This window comes from Lissotriton helveticus, chromosome 12, assembly GCF_964261635.1.
Source record: "Lissotriton helveticus chromosome 12, aLisHel1.1, whole genome shotgun sequence".
Classification (NCBI taxonomy): Eukaryota; Metazoa; Chordata; class Amphibia; order Caudata; family Salamandridae; genus Lissotriton; species Lissotriton helveticus.
In genome coordinates, this window is record NC_136073.1 from 752,161,409 (window position 1) to 752,181,747 (window position 20,339).

At 42.6% G+C, this 20,339-nt stretch overlaps 1 protein-coding gene across 2 annotated transcripts in view; it reads right to left on the bottom strand.

Annotated features, from left to right (window-relative positions):
* SLC25A44 (solute carrier family 25 member 44) overlaps nucleotides 1-20,339 on the bottom strand; it is a 64,068-nt gene that overhangs the window by 4,975 nt on the left and 38,754 nt on the right. The window lies entirely within an intron of this gene.

A 20,339-nucleotide genomic window follows, 5' to 3' on the forward strand; every position in this document is an offset into this window, starting at 1 on the left:
AAACAATAGGAATTGGTGATATCATCAAGGCATGGAATTACATAGAATCCAATTCTCAAACTCACATATTTATGATCCAAATCCACCATGTTAATTTACAGAATATGCATTCTAAATGGATTTCCTCACAGGATACAGACCAACAATTTGCTTTAGCATTCCATGTGAACAAGTCTACTCAGAGAAACAAGGAAAAACTGTCAAACCGGTTGAATATTTACACATTCACAAGTAAATCTGTTTCCAGAATGGAAATTAAACTGACTGAAAGACCCGCAAAATTGCTGGGAATTTAGTGGACAAAGACTTACAAAGAGAAAAATATTCTTCCTGTTGTGGAGATTTTTTAAAATGTTCTTTTACATTTTTTTAAAGCGCAAAAGTTGGTCTCCATCCAAATATATTTTCTAAATTAAATGAGATCCAGTACTTCGGATTGAAGCACTGGGATTAAAATCAGGAATGCGTAATCGGTGATTGTAAATATGGGATTCTGGCTAAATATTTACAACATTCCTGTTACCTAGTGGAATCACCTGGGTTGTTAGGGCTTGGAAACCAGCTCATCCTACATACAGAACGTAAACAAAAAAATGAACTTGTTTAAAGAAATGTATCTATTTGTAAGAGCTGGGCGTTTGAGACAAATTTGGACCAATAGGATGGGGTTTTCTTTAGGGAGCTCATAGTGCAATATTTTTTGAACTTTTATTGTATCTCTTTGTAAGAGCTGGGCGTTTAAAACAAATTTGGACCAATAGGATGGGGTTTTCTTTAGGGAGCTCATAGTGCAATATTTTCTGAACTTTTATTGTATCTCTTTGTAAGAGCTGGGCGTTTGAAACAAATTTGGACCAATAGGATGGGGTTTTCTTTAGGGAGCTCATAGTGCAATATTTTCTGAACTTTTATTGAACTTGTTTAGGAATGTTACTTAATCTTCGGATGGCCAAGGGACAACTAGCAATAGTGGAAACAAAGATGTTTTAAAATAATCTAATTAGCAAAGAACCAACTCTGATTAAATGTGACAGTACTCAAAGCTCGAGATTTCATCTTTATGTTATCTTGTCTCCTTTTTCCCACTGCTGTAATGGCTGTTACTCATAGCTCCCTACAGTATGCTGTCTAATAAACAGATGGGCGATGTTGGTCTAGTGTCTGGGAGTAAGAGGAGTGATTGCTTTGTATACCTCCAGTTTGTCAAATCATCCGCCTGTTTTTCACCTTCACCTTTTGATGTGCAAGCGACCATTCTTGTGAAGTCTTTGAGCTAAGGCAAATTTTTGGGACGTTTTGCGCTAGGGTCGACAGGGCTCGAAAAATCGCAAAGATTGCACTAGACCTACAGGTCTAGTAATGTTAAACATCTACTCAACCTAACTGAAATGCACTGGACCTCTGACAGCCAAATGTGACAAGTTAACAAGATTTAAATGCATTTTTATTGCTCATTCACTTTGTGATGAAGAAAGATGCTTTTAAATCTTGCTATTTTGTCATGTTTGCTCTGCTTTCAGAGGCAGTGGTCAAGTGTCAGTTTGTCTTCCTAATCACCACAAAGGGCGAGTGGGACCTAAAAATAGCTCGTCCTTAATGAATCTGACTCGCAAGTGCCAGAGGATTTTTCGAGCCCTGGTGAACGTTGCCAACCGCAATCACGGACATGCTAACTTGGGCCTCAAATTGTCTTCTGTAGTCTTAATCCGCGAAGATTATTATTATTTTTTTGTCCAGCATTGCCATTTTAAAAGCTGCAACGTTCATGGTTCAATAACAAATAATTTCACTTTGTTGTTCTCCCAAGTGCTAGGAATATGACCATCCCTCCAACGACTAGAACCTTCTCATTCTCTCTTGGTTTATCTTATTGAGAATGACATGAGTCCGATATTGCCTGCGTAGATAGCCATTCTTGATACCTTTCTGATATGTAAACAGGATCTATTCCAGTCCCCCTCTATTATATCTGCCCACCTCACAATCAGTGTCTCATTATTAACCACAAAGCGTGAGCAAGCGACGTCCATCGGTTTGCAGTGCTCTGCAAACAGCTGAAATTGGTCCATTACTTTGGCTTACCAGATGATTGCTTACAGTATGTTTGATTGCACCGGTCTTCAAATTCCCCAAAGTTTACCACGCCACCTTAATCAACCAGTTAAAATAACTGACTTCAAGTACTCCAGATTTTTTTCTGTGACCTCTTAAAACTTTAGGAATCTACCATTAAAGTACCAAATCACCAATTTTGAAATTGCGTTTATTTCGCTACTTTCATTAATAATTTTCCTTAAAAGGAGGGGTCTTTCACAGACTCGTTCTTTTAAATGACTTTGCAAGCTGCTGTGGACCATACGTCACTTGCAAGTCAAATTAAATAGGCCAGTCAAGTACCTTATCTCCTTAATAAAAACAGGTTCTCTAACATACTTCCAGTCCAAGGGTTCCTTCCATGTGATCCCTCACTGAACTAATCTATGCAATCTGTAAATGCACAGCTAAACAACATGATTCAAAATCTGATTCATTAAGTCCTCTCTTTTCAATAGTTTACATATATACATATATATATATATATATATATATGTATATATATATATATATATATATTTGATGTTTCTTTGACTTGTGGAGGTGCTTTTGTCCTCGCAGCAAGAGACTGAGTCCCAGAATTCCTGAGCCCAGGTGGAGGGGGAGCTTCCATCCACGCTGCTAAAAAAAAAAGAGCTGGTGACCTCCCGCAGCACGGGACACGTGTGGTCTAAGCCTAGGTAAAGCTCGAGCCAAGGGCAGGCATGTCCGTGCCCATCAGAGACCAGGGAAGGCTGGGCCCCCTCTTGGTCTCTTGACCCCTTGCTCCTCAGCAGATGGGCACACCGATACATAGTAGCCAATAGCCACACCAGAAAGGCCCGTCGGGGAAGTATACCAACTGTGCAACAAGCGCAGGTAGGAAGCAGTTCTTTATTTATCGCTTACAATTGAAACCTGCCTAACCTACTTACTACACCGGAGCAGAACTGTTGTTCTTATCATTCCAGTCGGTCCTCCAAGAGAGTGTAGGACCTTATGGTAAGTGTAGTAGGATTAAGTACAAGTCTGATACAAGGATTGACTGTGTCACTGTCGTCTGCCCTGGTTTTAGTAGCTCAGGTTATGGCTAGGGCCACAGTTAGTAGCACGCCCAATATAGCTTACTACAGTAGCCTACCATGATAGCATTGGGCATCCATGGGAAAACGCAAGGTGGCTGTGGCGGCTCCCAATTACCATGGATTCTTTTCTACAAAGGGCAGCAGGGATCCTAGATAAAGAAATCGAGTTGGTGACTCAACGTCTTTCTCGTTCCCCTGTAAACCATCTTTTTACCTGCCCTTCTAGAGTATCGCCATCTCTGCTTCCAGAGCCTGCTCCAGGATCAGTCACTTCATCGACAGGACAAGGTACTGGTCGCACATCTGGCTTACCTGCATCTTCGGACAGTGTTATCACTGCTATTTCATGTGCAGGGAAATTAGAGCAGCACAAAACGCCAGCATCTCACCCCTCAACCGGGGGTACTAAAGTTGGAGCTGGAACTGGAGCCAAAAGAAAGTGCTCCTTGACTGGGGGAAAAGTTAAGCGCCCGAGACATAGAGATACAAAGGTTGAGGTTCGATACACACAAGATTTTAAGGATAACCGCCAGTTTCCAATACAGAGAGGAGTTCAGCAGGGTTATATTTTGGCCCCTTTCCTGTTCAATGTATAAACAAAGTAGGAGCTGAAACTGGTGCCAAAAAAAAAGTGCTCCTTTACTGGGGGAAAAGTTAAGTTTTTCGACCATTGTGGCCCTTCCCTTGTTTTTTTCATAGACTTTCAGCTACCGGAAGGAACGCTATGAGACACCTTGAACATGTTCAGCAAGGATGGTAGATGGCTGCTCCCAATATACCCCTCCTTAACAGTCGCACCATTGGGTACTATGGACAAATGTGATTGACTGTCAGGGGCAGTCCCTGCTGAGTCAGTAAGACCCACTAACCAGAGTGATCGTGCCTCATTAGGCTGAGGGTTTTCGGATAGGAAGAATTGCAAATTTATTTTGTGGAACACAGCTGGGTTAGCAGTGGACTTTTGAAAAAGTTTGATGTGATCTGCTTACAAGAAACGTGGGTCATTGAGAATAGTTTTATTACGGAGGAATAGAAGTCTTTTTCTGTGCCTGCCATCCCTTCAAGGTCAGGAAGACCAAAGGTGGGAATTTGTGGTTTATGTCTAAAATGTAGAGCTGTTGTGTTGCCCATAGCTAATTCTTGTTTCCAAGCGCTGTTATTTTTTAGAGGGCTACGTAAATTGGTGCTCTTGAATTTTTATAATGCTACATCTTCTCTTCCAGACTTTTGCAACATATCTAAGCTGGGATCCTTTTTCAGAAACCCAAATCTCTCAAAACTATAATAATTTATTGATCGCAAGAGATTTTAACATTCATTTGTGTGGGGACCCTAAGAGAATGGGTTTTAGAGCTTTGGGTTGCCCACACCTGAAGGGAATTCAATTTGATCACTCTACTCAGGGAGACACCCATATTGCTTTAGTGAACGAGTTTTATCTAACCTCGTCCATGTAAAAATTAGACCCTGGTACAAAGGTCGCCAACCGCTTTTTTTCAGGGAAGAGGATGTGACTTTTATTGATTTTATTCTTGTTTCACCCCCTCTTTTATCTGATTTCAGATTTCTCTATTGAGGCAAGTGTATATAGTGATCATAATCCTCTGTGCGCTACAATTAGCTGGTCAGTACAAGCACCTATAAAGGGGGTAGGAGATGGGGGTTACTGAAAGCTACAGGTGGGGACCAGTCATCTGCATTTGACTGTGTCAACAGAACTAAGTTCTGGCAGACCATGTTAACCATCGGGGTGGATAGAGATATTGTTTTCATTCTGGGGGATCTCCAGAGAGATACAAAGGCCGAGGTTCGACCCGACAGTTTCCAATACAGAGAGGAGATTGGCAGTGCTGGATTCTGGCCACTTTCCTGTTCAATTTATAAACAAGTAATTTGGAGAAGGTATTGCTGGAGTCCAAGGTGGACTATCCCCAAGTGGGCCGGCGTGGTCTGCCTGTACTTTTGTACGCAGACTCCGCCGTCCTCATGGCTCGGTCAGCGAGGAGGGGCTGCAAATCCTGCCCAGCTCCTTTTAACTTGAAATCCTATGTGATGCAGGGGGGACCCTGTTCGAGAAAGTTTTATCCCTTCCAGGTTGAATCTGTTCCAGTCCCTAGGACCAGTGTTTTTTCTTACTTGGGTGTATTGTTAGATGATAACATAAACTGGGGACCCTTAAAAAGCAGAAAGAAAGGACACCTGTTATGGGCCAATGCCACTATTTTTAACTTCACGTTGAGAAGATACATCACTCATGACGAACTACAAGTAGTTGAAAATAGTTTTCTGAGACGGCTCTTAAGTGTACCCCAGGGAACCTCCACCTTTGCAGTATATGAAGAGATGGGTGTGGCTTATCTTTCTGACTTGTTGGCCTTTCGCCCTCTCTCCCTGTGGATAAAAATATGGCTCGGCAAAGAGGCCGTCCTAAATACATTGATTTTGAAGGACTGTATGGCCTTTGATCACGCTCGTCATATTTCCTGGCTCAATTATATCAAGGAGTGCCTATGCTTCGACCCATAATATAAATATATGTGGTCTCAGCCTGATGGAATTGATCAAACTGTGAACCATTGATGCAGCACAATGATTGCCCCAGCTAACTCTGAAGTCACTTTTGGGCGAGTTAGACAGACAAGCTGGTCCTGATTAAACTTGAAAAATCACCAAAAGGGAAAAGCGAATACAATGTACCCTTGCTAAAGATATGATTTTCTCGAATTGGATCACCCTGATATTAGAGGCTCAGATTCTCTGTTTTTAATTATCATTGTATGTGTCATCATAGCACTGTGCTATCTACGCTTACATAATTTGTCCATTTGCACCTATATTATTTACTATTTGAATAATTGTACATACAGGAGTGGATGCGCCAGAGAGTCTTAATTGTTCACATATGTTTAGCTCACTATTTGACATTGTCATTTTCATTCATGCGCACCACTTGGAATTATAGTCTACAAGGTAGCAAGCTGGATAAGTCCCACAGGACCTATGATGTTTCTTATGCTCCTTTGGCTCATCCTGCCAAGCTGGTCCTCACACACTCAAGAAAGCAGCAATGGAGTCGGACTCCATGCATGGTGCCCGTGACTGGACGGACCGAGTGTACCACCAATACTCTGGGCAGCTCACTGTCCTTCAGTGTGAGTCGCCCAGATCAGGCATCCTCCAAATGTGTTCAGGCTGAGTGTGCAGGACCTTTCAGGATGTATTTCCCAAAACAAGGATTTGCTGGGACATGGAAGAGTTGCATTCTGGAGACCCTTACCTAAACCTATCTTTGAAGCATCCAACAAGCCAAAGTCAACATCCCTAGAAAAGACCCAGTGAGCAACTGCTACAGGAAGGCTTGAACCATGCTCAGGAAGCCACTGCAAGTGCAGATCCCACGTCCTAACATGTATTAGGGGACAATAAGATTACATACTTGCTTATTCTCAGTTTTTCGTCTCATTAAGGATAAGGTGGAAATTTGTTCTTAGAAGTTTTTTTTGAGAAACCAAGATAATTATTTTCCCATTCATCTCTTTAATGTATCCTTCACTTGCATTTACGTGCAGTATCTTTTTGAGCACACCATAAACTTCTTACAGCTTTTGTCTATCCCAATACATCCCCTCCGTATCTGATACAGGAACGTTAATTTTTGGGGATATTGACTTTATACGTTTTCACTCCTCTTACCAGTTTAAATCTAGTTTCATATTTTAACTCATGCATACACCTTTACACTGCTTTCATTATTTCCACTCCTTGCCAGAGACCTGCTGTTCCCAAATTGGTGATGAAATATTGTGACACTTCCATTCGAACCTCAGACCAAAATGCATTTCTGCTCACAGGATGTGGCGTTGTTGACCTGACTTTGGGCTTCTTGTCTTTGTTTGCCTGCATTTTTCCAGAGAAAAGCAATGTGTACGTTGTTATCCCCCAAAAGGTTCCGGATTGCTTCAAAGTTTTTGTTTTTGCACTTATTGAGACGATTCTGGAATAGTCATGATATAGAAGCCCCGCAAGGTGATTGAACCCATTCTGCAGACATGTACAACTGCATCTCTGTTGAGAAAATGTAAGAGCTTTGCTGATATGATTCTTGTTTGAGTAGAGTGACCATGCTTCTCCTTTCTCCACTGAAAAGGAGGATGACAAAACCTCAGCCTGGTTCACTTTCTTAATCAAATCAATCTTAAAACTGTTCACAGGAGACCCAGCCACTTGCTCCGGAAACTTAGTGTTCCTCAGCTTATTTTGCGCAGACCTCGTTTCAATGCCTTTTTTTCTAGCTTCCCAGTGAAAACCATCACGTTAACCATGTTCTGCAGCTCTCCAACATTTTCTGACACACGTTTTACCACAGCCTTACGTTGCAATGCCCTTCCAGCAACTTTCTTCAGATTTAGTTGTACAAGATTAGTTTCAATCAAACTGATGCTGTCCTTCGTTTTCACTGTGGTGGTCACATAAGTAATTGCTGCATGGTGATCAGCTTTTGAGGGTCCTTTGCCCTCTGCGCATTTATACCAATGGTGCTACTTGTGTTGGTGTTTCTCCTTCACTGTGCCAGTGTATTGATCAATTATGTTGCTACCTACCCACCGGAGGGATTCATCTTACCCCATACTGGCCCAGCTAATTCCCATTTTAGCATTTCCCAACTACAGATCTTCTCCGTACACCTAAAATCACACCATGCAAATGCATTTGTTGCAGTACCTAGCCCCTATGCCCTTGTAGACAACAGAGGGCGAGTGAAAGCCAACAGCCAATATACTTGAACTATTACTGTGGATTTTTTTTAAAGACTCTGCATCGATCTGTATTATCTGTTCGATCCCTTTGATTATTTGTATTACTTGTATTATTGACTTACCTGACTGTCTATGCTCCCACTTATTTGTACTATTATCATTTTTGATGTACCTGTTTTACTATGCTCCCTCATGTACCTACCCCACCCCACTTATTTCCTACAACTACGCTATGCCTAATGGCCTGTTATTCACTCTCCTGTTTTTATCCCTGCTTTGTAAAACGCTCTGATATCTGCAAAGATCTTGTTCGCGCTATATAAAACTTTCAAAATAAATAAAATCCTGCTTCCACTAGGCTCTTAATATTTCTTCTTCAAGCACGGTTACTTAGACCCAACTGAGCCAGATCTTGAATCTCAGGATAATCAAGTAACTATGTTACTGTTCATAATGCACCAGTGCAATCTGTGATCTTAGGTTTGTTTCCACCACCAAGTGCAGACATCCATGCTTGACTGCATCTGCTCACTGTAACAGCTTCCTTAAACCTCCTACATTTGGAGCTGCTGCCTGCACAGGGAAAGGATCACCAATCGCCCCAGATCACGCCCAGGCCAAACAGGGCATCTGACCACCCCCTCCTGCCCAGTGGTGGCACGTCTCCAGGCCAGCCAAGAGGCTACGGTTTCAGTATCACAGCCCAGAGGAGCCATGCATAGTCCTAACACCTGAGATAATCATCGGCTGGAGACCCAGCAGACCTCACAAGGTCTCCACTGCCACCTGTGTGCAGTTCGGCCATATTTGGCATCTGCAAGTTCAGCGTCCTGCCCGCTCAAAGAATATTACTTTGGCTCATCAATTGTGTTCTACAGGCAGCTCCTGCTCATGTCGCTCAACTGCTTGCTGGTTTCAGCAACACCAAATGTTTTCGCACTCTCATTGGCAACAAAATCACTTTCTCTTCATAGTGGTTCCATTTTGAATTCACATCATGCATTTTAGCAGGATTTCCATGGGGAATAGTGGGAACGTTTTACATTGTAGGCATTTCGCTAAGCCGCACCTCCACTCCGTGTTGATTGTTTCTTTGTGAAGCGTGTTTCACCATTGTCACTATCAGTTCTCACTGTATAACAAGACATTCACAGTCAGTATCACCAACGAAAACAAACTAATCACTGTTCCACTGAAAATATCACCACTGGCACTCTATATAATTCCCTGAATGATACCTTGAAGACGGACATCACGAACAACTAGGGTGCTGTTTCCACCTCCTGCAGCGACAGCACTTGTAAAGAGTGGCTAAGATTCATGCTGCAATACTCTTGTGAATTATGTTTTTGACATAACATCTTAGATTGATTGGAGGGGCTAGAAAGTTAGCAAAGGCTTAATTTTATTTTCTGGAGCAGATTGGCAAACGCAGTGCAAATGTTTTGCTAAACTATCACATGGATCACAAATAGTTTATAGGTTCTAGCAACTGCAAGATAAGAGGTTGGGAAAATTAAAATTCTTTTAACTATACAGAATATTTTCGAATACATCCCCCCCCCTCTTAAAAAAACACTCAAATGCATCAGACAGTTTTGATCTATCACATTCTTTAAGGGCTGGGAAGAAAACAAATATTTGTTATGCATAAGCGATGTACACTAATGGTTGGAGAGCAAAACATTCTGAAATTTGGATTACAGAAAAATAAGTACACTCAGTCGAAAAACTAAATGGGAAAATACAAATATTTAACACTGGCCATAAAAAAGTCACCTTGAGATGGAAGAGTTAATGGTAGGCAGTGAATGACCATGAGTAAGTGTGGACTGTAAACACCTTTGTAATATTCAAGGCCAGTGTCTCCAAATTGGGTTTAGCGTTCCACACATGGCAAGGCAAGAATTCATTTATCACAACCGGTTTGGATAATGCTGAACATTATTTTCTCTTTCATTGGCTGCTTGTGCAGTTTTTAATCCTTGCACTGTGCTACACAACATACACACTCCATGGAGAAGCTATCATTCTGAAAACAGCTGGTCTAAAATGCCCTTTCACATTTCCACCTATGAATAGTAGAAGTGTTTCTCTTCCTTTGTTACACATTGTATTAATCCCAGGTGCCAGCATTTCATGATCCTGTGCCTTTCCATGTGTAGGGTAGAGCAATGCCAGAGTCAATATCTCAATACGCATGACAATATTTGTGAGCTTCTCCACCTGGTATTGAAGCAACAAGCAATTTGTTTGTTTAAATGGGGATGGTCCATGTTATTTTAACTTCTTTGTTTTGGGAACTCTGGTTTCGCCACGATTTCAGGGTCTGTCTGTTGCCGCAGTGCAATAATGCTTACTTTCATTTCCAGCAGGTGAGAGGAGGTACTTCGTTGTGCCGCTTGCATATCTTCACCCATGGTCTCCATAGCCAGAGTTTGTCCTTCGGGTCGAATTGGGATATTACTAATGGTCTCATGTATTAAACACCTTCATTGGCGCTTCTTCTTTGTTAGTCCAGCTTCATTAATAGTTGCGTTTAATGTTTTCTTGAGTGTATTGCCTTTGTGAATCGAATGAAGGCTACATTGTCCTGCCTTCTATTTTACATAGTTGTTTGTGTAAGCTGTATGACAGTACTTTTTGACATAAAGCCTACCATTTGATGCTGTTAAATAAATGTGTGGTAATCTTACCGAGTTCCTGAAGGTGTCATTTTCACGAGGCACAACCTGCTTGTGCTCTTTGAATATATGCTATAGCAATGCACTATTTATTTTAACAGCAATTTTCTTGTTTTCACATACAATTAGTTTATTTCCACTTCTGACCAGTCTATTACCAGTTCTACGAAAAGGCATGGCATGTGGATTTATAATTTTTATTTTGTGGCATACTGATGGATAACTCTTTGGAAGAGGTTTTAATATTCCGTAGTACTTGGCAGATTTGAACTCTCGGAGCTTTGTGTGTGAGTGCTGCGCATTCATTCATTCATTCAATTATTCCTAGGAATACAGTCTTCCACCACCATTTTAAAATCTCATGTGACCCATTTCAAACATTTGAAATGTTCTGTTTGTTTCAGTCTTCCTTTAAAAAAAATATTGGTTTGCCACATTTGTGAAAGCCTTTTTTCAAATCAAGTTTTTTTTCCCCAACAATTTGTAGCTACATCATTCTTTAATTAGTCCTCGTTTACACTTTTTAGTTTCGAGTCATCTACAACTGTGGTTCCCAATCTTTTGACACCTGAGGACCCCCATTGAGTCACCACTGGAAGCCAGGAACCCCCAAGCAATTTGTATGATTTAAATTTCAAATATTAAACCCTTCGATGCTGATGACGGCCCCCAGCCGTCATGCATCACGGGGCTCGTGTGCTGATGACGGCTGGGGGCCGTCATAAACCCGCCCACTCGCGATTCTGCCGCACAGGCGCAGAATCGCGGCCACGCCCAAGGGGTTAAAACAGCAATTCGAGAAAAAAACACACATGTGCACACAAAACAAATACTTAAATTACTAAGGATTTTGGGGCCAGATGTACAACCATTTCATTTAGCGCCTCGCAATTGGCGACACATTGCAAGTGGCAAATTGCGAGTCGCTAAATGAAATGTACAAGTGTGTTTAACACCGTTTGGGATTCCCAATGAGGTCGCAAATTGCGAGGCTCATTAATATTAATGAGCCTCTCGCAATTTGCGAGCCATTGGTAATGCCAGCCCTCCCAGGGATGGTGGCCTGCTGGGCTCAGCAGACCACCATGTCTGGGACTGCTATTAAATAAAGCAGTTTATTTTTTTAAAAAGGCAGCCCGTTTTATATGCATTTAAAAAGAAAATGAAATGTTTTCGTTTCAATTTTTAAGGGCAGGCAGTGGTCCCTGGGACCACTGCCTGCCCGTAAAAAATAATTTTGCATGCATTTGCAAAGGGGAAGGGGTCCCCTTGGGACCCCTTCCCATTTGTGAATGCATTACCATCTACTTGAAGGAGGTGGTGAATGCAAGTGTTTTGCGACCGCATTTGCGGACGCAAAACATTTGTACATGGTTTTGAGACTTGCTATTTGGAAGGGAATGCCCCTTCCAAATAGGAAGTCGCAAAACCTATTTAGCGAGTCGCAAAAAAAATTGTGACTCGCGAAATAGGCTCTGTACATGGCCCAATAGGTTTTTGCATGCGCAAACAGGTTCGCAAACCCGTTTGCGCATATAAAACCGGGTCGTACATCTGGCCCTTAGTATTTTATATTGAAAGAATTTGCAAAAAAGGAAAACATTTAATGGGAAGGTTGGTGCTGCATCTCCATGACTAACTTTTAAATTGTCGGTTTTATTTCGCAGTACGAGGTCCCCACACGGTGCACCCAAGTGCGAGAGTGAGCCTGACCACTACAAAGGGGGCTTTGGGAGGCTCTCCCCCTCAAAATGTTAAGGAAACAATGGTGCATTCTACAAAAGATTTTTTATTATATATTGAATTGTATTAACTTTTAAAGAATAGTAAATGAAGGCTTTACTATGCACCAGGATGCGACATTCTTTGTCGGGGTTCTTCAATGATTCCCTTATTATCACCCTCCAACAGTGCCTCTCAGCTCTCCATAGCCCCTCCGTTACATGTATTTCATTTGTTTTATAGCATCTTTCATACCATTGTACATGTAAATCAGTGTATGGAAAATGTAACATAAGGTAAAGGGGACTACAAGGTGTAGTATTCACATGTCATTCATACTGGTAGGCATTTTTAAAGAGTGCTTGGTCTGGAAAAGCACAAACTCAGGATTCATAACAGTGGCTAGCACTGACCTTAACATTAAAACTGTATTTCCACCCAAATAAACCTTTTTAGCAGCATCAGGATAATGAATGACTGGGGGAAAAACATAAGTTACTAACTGGTACCATGCAGTTTGCAACCAGCTCTTCGATCACAGCTTATAGGTCCCTCTGCTAGATTACGATTGTCACTTATGAAGTGTACAGTAACAAAAGAATCTCTGTGACAAAAGCAGTAACCACGGACCTATACACATAAAATACTGCCTTTTAAAATGCATGTTACACGTTCTTTGCAGAAGGCATATTAACCCTCTGTGCTACATTCATTAAGTCAAAGTATGCACTGAACAAACCTCTCATCTCTTACTTTAGATTAGGCCAATTACATCGATGGGCCCAAATATGATCTCGGTCAGTTACAGATCTCGGTCAGAGGCCTTAGGACCGAGAGCGTCTGTTTCATATCAGACTGGTTGATAACAATACAGCCAGTCAAAATTTAAACCAGCCCATCACTCCGGCAGGCTTCCAACAGGCTCCAGAAGCCCGTCTGCCAGGCAGAGACCAGCCCGGAATACAAATGGAAGGAGGTTCCGCCTTCTGGATTTCGATACACAGTTTCCGGCAGGGTTTGCATTCTGGCGGTTTCGACATGTAAACCCACTCCGAAAGCATGTTTGGGGCTGTGGCAGGGCCCCCTTCTGTTTTCAGCCTCCAGTTGGGGGCCGAGAGGGTGCCCTAGGTGCCCCCCCCCCTTGTTGTTGGGTGCAGGGATGAACACAGACTCCCATTCCTCTACGGGAGCTTGTGTTAGGGCCACTTTACAGCTGGAAAACGAGCTCCCATAGAGGAATGGGAGTATGCAACCACACCATGTCCAATCACATCGTGATTAGGCGGTCGGTCCCGTTTCTGTGATGATGTCCGCCCAATATCTAAATAGGCCCCTTAGTGTTTTATGAAGCATGTTTCTTCACTTTAAATTCCACTGATGTAAACAAATGGTATTTTTCTGTTATTAATATGGCACTGTGTCTACAAGCCACTGGCTTCAAAATGCCTGCTGTTTGTAAATGCAACACTTGGAAGCGGGGAGTTGAAAGGAAGGCATATAAATAAAGTTAATTCTTCAGTTTTATATTCTACCTTTTCAAAGTCATTTTTACACAGCAGGAATCTTGCTCCCATAAGCTGATAGACACAGTGCAGTATTTAGAACTGAAAAATACAGCAATTATTTTAAGTGGGGAAAAAATTCAAGTGCTGTAAAATGTTTCATATGAACATTTTTGCAGAACTTTTCTTTGCACTTTAAATTTCTCCCATTTAAAAAAACAAGCATTGGCATAGCCAATAGGTCTTGCGTTTGGGACCTTTTAAGTGTTTAGCCATGCAGCACATGCATACACAGGAGAAAGGACACTGACAGCGATAGGGGTGGGGGAGGGAGAGAGCAAGAGGCAGAGAAAAATAAGGCGAGACAGAGGAAGAAAGAGACCGAGTGACAGAAATGGATACAGACAGAAGAGTACAAGAGAAAGAAGGCTAGCGAAAGAAGACAAAAAAAAGAAATAAAAGGCAAAAGAGAAACGAGGAACAAAGTAAGCAAGGTGAGTAGATGTAAATATAGAGCGGCGAAAAGAAACAAGAGGATAAAAAATACAAAGCGCGAAAGGGAGAGACAAAGAAATAAGAACTGCGGAAGAGAAGGGGGATTGAATGAACACAAACAACTGATAGGAAGCCTTAAGAAAGATTTGTGGGTAAAAAAGGATGGAAAGAATGACGTAAATATAAATAGTCCGAGGGACAACAAAAAGAATGAGAGACGAAAAGCAGGAATAGTGTGGGGATAAAGAAGAAGGAAGGAAATAAAGAAAGGCGAAAAGAAGTTATAGAATGGGGGTAAAAAAAGTAAGTCGAAAGGAAGGTATAGTGCAGGGAATAAGAAGGAAGAAGGCAGGGATACAAGTAGAGTATAAGGGGAGGTGGTTGAGTGAAAAGGACTGATGAGCAGGCACAAACGAAAGGAGACAGGTGTATTAAATGGGAAACATTACGAGTGGCGATAAAATGGACAGATGAACAGATTAATAGTGTGAGAGCAAAGGTGGTAACGAATATGGAAAATGAAGAAAACAAGCTAAAGAAAAAATTACCAAACTACATTAAATAGTATAAAAGAACTAGTGAGAGAAGATGTGTAGGGGCAAATCAGAGTCGGGTAGGGATAAGGAAGTTTAGGAATGGAGGCGGCGGTCAGAGAACGAAGTCTAAAAGAAAAAAACAAGACAGATGCAGGACACGGTAAGACGAAAAGAGAGGCAAATAAAAATGGAGCTAGAAAAGGGGCAAAATGAAGACATAACATAAGCTGGATTCCTTGAACAAAAGGGAAACAAGGCTAGAGAGAGAGAGAGAGAGAGATTGGAGGGTAACTAGGCAGAGAGAGAGAATCAAAGTGAGAGCGTGAAAAACAGATTCACCCAAAATGGTAGAATTGATATGGGTCTGGAAGTGCGCCAAGCGCGGCCATGCAAGTGAAAGCGACCCTTGGAAACATGATACAGAACAGATGGCACCCTGCGCGCCCCTGCTCGCTCCCGTAAGTTGGAGGCCACCACACGCACGAGTGTTAAAGTCTGGAGTGATTCCAAGAGGCCCTCTCCTAGAGCACTGCAGGAGTGCTGCGCTAGGCACAACCTACTAAGTGGACCTGGGGATACCATCCATAGCCACTTATTTTCAGGCGACACAGCTGCGATTCTTGGGCGAGTGGTCCAGGCCGGAGTCAGAAAAGACTTGGCTGGCTATGGACCGGGCCCTCCCGGCTACCTCTTTGTGGAAGGTTCCCTTCCTGGACAAAATGAGTTGCATGCCTAGTCCATACTCATCTGCTGTCACAGCTCCTATCCTCCACGTTTGGGACGTGGTGGGGTTGAAGAAGGGACTCCCAACGCAGCCGTCCCCCCTGACCCACACTGTGGGGATTTTCGCCTCTACACCCAGAATGAAACAGGAATTTGAGTCTTGGCAGCGGGAGAGGTGCTGATCCGTAGGCCACCTTTTCGATGTGGATGGGCCCATTCCGGTTAGTTCCCTGAAGGTAGAGGGGATACTATCATAAAGAGAACGATTTCGATATGCCCAAGTCGGGCACTGGGTTCCGAGTCATGGAACCAGAGAAGCCGCACAACGGCACCTCACTGCGTACGAGAAGTGGCTCCTTAGTAGAACCTCAGACAAACGACTAGTATCGGATCTGTATAAAATGCTATTAGGCCCAGGGTCAGGGGGCAAGTCTGCATCTCAGAGATGGGAGCGAGAGCTGGGTAGAGAGCTAACTTCAATAGAGTGGGGGGGGGGTATCTACCACAGGGCTAGGTGCACATCACCTAACACAGCAAGCACAGAAACAGCAGTGAAAATAGCCACATACTGGTACTCGACTCCAGCTGGTTTACACCAGATAGATCCCACACAAGACTATTACTGCTGGAGATACCTTACAGAGAATGACACACTTACACATATACTTGTGGGATTGTTTGAAGTTGTCGTGATTCTGGGAGGAGGTCCTCCTGGAAATCGATACAAACTTAACTACCCAGTTACATAAATTTCCATCATACATTGTGTTGGGCTCCCGAACCCACTCACCTACCCACTCCAATCCCGGTAAGGCATCAAGCATTTCTAGCGTGTTGGGGCACTGATTAAATACCACATAGGCTGGACTGGCTACACAGGGTCTGGAGTCTTTTGGGCATGGAGCACCTGTCCTTTGCATTGCGTCCTGGGGATGATACTTTTCGGGACATATGGAGACCGTTCATTACCCTTCTATCACAAGAATTTACTGAGATCACCAGTCCCCGCTATCTTAGAGTGTTGAGACTGATGGACACCTCACAACCAACGATCTGCCCCAGTAGAGTCAAATGCAACAGATGACACTTGAATTTCCTTTGGATCTGGAATGAGCAGGCACCCAATGGGTGGCGTGGGGAGGGAAGAGGGAGGTGGGAGTTGTGGGACGGGGGTTAGTTATTTTGCTGAGTCAGGAATTGTTGTTATGTTTTCTGCGGCAACAATAAAACAATTTAAACATTAAAAAAGAAGTGGTTTGTGTCATGCATGTAACTGTGCAACAAATGACGAAAGGCAAGACCCCTGCCACAAGTATATACGACACAGGCTCTCAGTCACCCGTACACATATAGCCCATTCATACACCGAATGTTCATACATCCCCACAGGCCATGCTCTCACTGACGCACATGGCAGCCCTGTCATAGTGCCCCTAGTTAAAGTATTTTGTTCAAACCATAGTTTCTGGCCCTATGGATATTAAAATTAAAGTCAATGAAGTTGCGCGTGTGGGTGTCTGTTAACAATGCTCACAATGATTTTCCCTGATCAGAAGTAGCACTCACTACAGAAATGTTGGAGACACCTACCATATACCTATATTTATGTATACCCCCAACTCCAAAGTAAAGGTGTTTCATATGTAAAGTAAATATGAGATGTAAAGGTACTGCCGATGCAAGGACTTCCATGTAATGACTTGCTACATCATAACCTGTGAATTAATGACAGAGATTCTATCTAGACAGCTCACTTTGCAGGTGCACTAAGATTTTGTTAGCATTCCTACTAGGACACACATTTTATCTTTACCATTCTCTTAGTCTTTTTGGCCAGCAATAAAATATTCCGAGACATTCTAATCAATGGAGCCAACAAACTTAACGTTACTTTGAATTCCACTTCTAAGGTATCAGGCATAGTTCAAACATTACTTCGGCATAGTTCAAAAATTACTTCGGCATTTGTCAATCAGATCACCCCTTCCACAATTTGTGTGGAAGGGGTGATCTAGTGCCTGCTTTCTTTTAGTTCCTACTTCTATGAAGGAAGCTCCCAGCATTCGTTCAAAAGAAGTACAGAGCTCCTGAGAAAAATACTTTGTTCCCACATTGGATCTACTTCAGTCTCAGCCGGCAAGGCTTGGAGGTTGGGGGGGGGGGGGGTGTTAATTTAATAATAAAAAAAAAATTAACTTACCTTTCCGCGGCCGGGACTTGCGTCTTCTCTGCTCCTGCTTTCCTGCTTTCCTGTCAGAGGCAGGATTAGGAAGCTGAAGCAGGCACCCAGACACCCTCGCCATAGCCAATCCCAAAGCTGCAAACAGCGTTGTGATTGGTCGGGACGCCGCCCAGCCAGGGGGTTATTGGGAGGCCCTTTTCTCCATGCAGGCTGCAGTGCAGCCTGCACGGAGAACGGCAGAGTGTGCATGACTGGTTGGGGCGGCCCCAGGGGGCCCATCAAACAATCTTTGCGCACTCGGGAGGGGGCAGGCACACCACTCCTCCCCTGCCCTGCTCGTAGAGCACCCCCCCAACCGCCACCAAACATAAAATGGTAATAACTGAAAGTTATTGCTATTTTATGTTTCTGCATCTCACACTGCGAGAAAGCAGTGCGGCGACGCTCCTACGCCCTAGTGGAGGAGCCACCCCTGATCATCTTCCTGACTAATCACGTTTGCTGTGAATGAGTTATGCCTTATCACTTTCTTCTACAGCCCCTTCCAACAAGGTAATCATGAAAAGTCAACATGAACTCTGGTACAATCCATCCACTACCTGATAGTGGTTTTGGATGCACTAAAGGGAAAAGTGTATCCTTCAGAAGATAGACGCTAATTAATCCTTTTGAAGTGGCTGCAATGTTCTGAAGAAGCAGCTTATGGCAAAGCAGATCCTATTACTTCTAGGTTTAATGGCATCCTCCACCTTCCTGGTCCCACAAGTCTTCACATGAGACCATGACAATAATGTCTGGAAGATTAATTGTGCCAATACTGCGACAGGAGGGGGAATAAATGTACTCTGTCTCTATATGCAGCTCAGTCTCCTCAGCAATAGTCGCAACCAGAGAATCTCCTAATGAGAATGAATTTTCATTAAAACGTTATAAGCTTGGGAGCGCACACAACCCACCGTCCGATACAGAGGACATGGTCCCAAAGCAAGATGTCTTATCACATAATTTTCCTGGAACAGAAAACTATGAATCTAACTCTCAAAGCATTCCATCCTGCCTTCATGACAACCTCTCGTTTATATGGATGACCACTACGACCCATTATGTGAACCAGTGAAAGATGGATAAGATCCAGAGGGTTGCCACGGGATGTGCTGTCGATCTGAAGTGGACCACAGTCAGCAACCTGCAGACTAATGCATTTCACTTTACCAACTAAATAAACAATGCAAAATTGGTACACAAATCTACTTCACCTGCCTGAATCCCTACACAAGACTCATATAGACCAGATCAGCTTTAAAAATTCGGAACGAGATCTAACACTCCAACCTAGCACTGCTGAATTTGTCAGCTTGGCTCCTTAATTCCTTCAATGTGACGATTGAATCTGCCTCAGCACTGATAAGAAGCTCTGGACTGACGTTTGGTTTCTTTCCAAATGACTCTTATGCCTTAAAATGGAAAGCATTTTGCATTTCATATGTACGAAAGTCAAGAGGAAGCAGTACAGACTTTCTTTATTATTTGGCCAGGTCAAGGCTGCAATTTTAACCCATAAAGGCACCTCTCTTAGCTTTTACCGTTTGCAAAAAGGATTGTGAAGGGAATTTTCTACAAAGTGTTGATCATCAAGAGCTTTTTAAAGGATAGTAAGGTGTTCCTTTTCGAATAGGCGACCACTCAGTCAAGCCTATGGGTCATCCGCTTAAACCAATTCAACAAGTTTCCTGCAACATCTACCATGGAAAGCTGCAATTCACATACCCATTACTTCAGCATACAGGCCTAGTGAAAATTACGTTTCATGGATTTTCCATAAGGACAAAGTGGCCATGTAGGTGCACTGAAGGTTCTCCCCCAAGCGAATATCAGATTTCCATGTTAATCAATCCATTTGTTACCAAACTTCTTTTAGATCCCTCCAAAGACTGGATGCCATAGGGGCACTGAGAATTTGTTTAGACAAAAACAAAGGAAAGCTGAATATCTATGTGTCCACAATGGCCCCTTACAGTCAGCCTCAGCTACTTCAAAGCACCCTACCTCTAGATGGATATTGTCTTGCCTTTCGTTAGGTTATCAATGGGTAAATGGTGTCCATGGCAGTATCATGTATCTTCATTTAAATAAAATAATAAGTAGCGCAACTGCACTGACAGGACGCATTGGGATTGTGTTGGACGGGGATCCTTGAAGGCTGCAGTATCAGTTTTCAGACTTCTCTAGCAGCATCCTACCTTAATACATTGGCTTAGTTTTTCCTTCTTCGTCAAACTTGGTCAAAAAGAGTTATTCTTGTCACCTTGTTTACTTTCGCAATCTTCTTGTAATCTTTTTCATGAACATAAATTGAATTTCACCACTATTGCCTTTAAATAGGATGCTAAAAGATGTTTCACTAAGTAAACTGGCTTTTCTAAAGAAAAACTAAAAATATGTATCTTATGAACGTGTTCGAGATCCTGTGCATGGGTGGGACAATTCAGGAGAACTAAGATCATAGTTAATTAACAATTATTGATCACAATTCAAATTGATCTGCTCCTAGGCCGATTGAAATTAGATCCCTAGAGATAA